Below are 1,039 nucleotides of genomic sequence, written 5' to 3'. Positions count from 1 at the left end.
CGGGCTTGTCTCCGGCTGACGTCGGGGGGACTCCTGGTCGGGTTGCCGCACACTCCGAGGAGACCCGGGCTCCTTCGTTTCTTCTGGCTCCGACCTGAACTCCACCAAGGCCCGTCTCGCCTGTGAAATGGAGCTGGGCGTGTCGGGATATTCGGAGTTTAGGCCTTCCAGCCTCCGGCTGCGCCTCAGCGGCGTATCCATGGTCTGAAAGCTTCCAAACTTCAGGCCACGTGCAGCCGCCACCGCCTCCGGGACTACCGGCGCAGTCCTATGACGTCATGGGCCGCCGTAACAGTGTGGGGCAGGCGGGGCTGTTGCCGGGGAGACCAGGTTGGTGTTGGGCTGGAAGGCGGGATCCGCGGCCCGAGGGGGCTGGGCTTACAGGGCGCGTGCGCACAGCGCTTTGGCGCATTGTCTGGCTGAGGAACCCTAGTTTCGTGCAAACCTATTCTCCCGGGGTGGGAGGAAAGAGTGCTCAGGCAAATGAGGGAAGGGGGCGAGTGACCCATTTCTGAGAGACAGAAGGATTGGGAAGCGATCCAGGGCGCCTGTAGGTAAGGCTGGATGGAAACTTTGCTGCTAACTCACTCCAGTGCAATTAATTAATTGGACAGGGGTCCCACTCTCTGGGTCTCAGGTTTCTCATTTGTACTAAGGAATTTTGTACAAGCTTAGTGTTTCGAAAATGATCCAAACGGAGTACTCATAACTACCAGAGTTCATGCTATCTGGCGAATCCCAGAAGTGGGAAATCTCTGAAGTCTTGAGCTGCATGTTAAACGCAACCCTTTCCTTCCCTCTCCCACCCTGCGCTTAAGTATCTATAGCCCTCCCTTTGCAACATTGTCAACATTAATGCGTGAAGTCGAGGTGCTGGTCAGATGCACCACCTTTGTCCTGTGGCACAACTGCACCTTCAGTCCCAGCCTGGAAGTAGTGCTCAGATCATCACGGAGCCGCTTTTTTAGCCAAGATAGAGGTCTTTGCCCTGGCGTGTGAGCCTGCCTTCTCCCCTCGGCGGCATGAGACCCAAGAGGAA

This window comes from Suricata suricatta, chromosome 11, assembly GCF_006229205.1.
Source record: "Suricata suricatta isolate VVHF042 chromosome 11, meerkat_22Aug2017_6uvM2_HiC, whole genome shotgun sequence".
Lineage (NCBI taxonomy): Eukaryota > Metazoa > Chordata > Mammalia > Carnivora > Herpestidae > Suricata > Suricata suricatta.
This window is presented reverse-complemented; position numbering follows the sequence as displayed.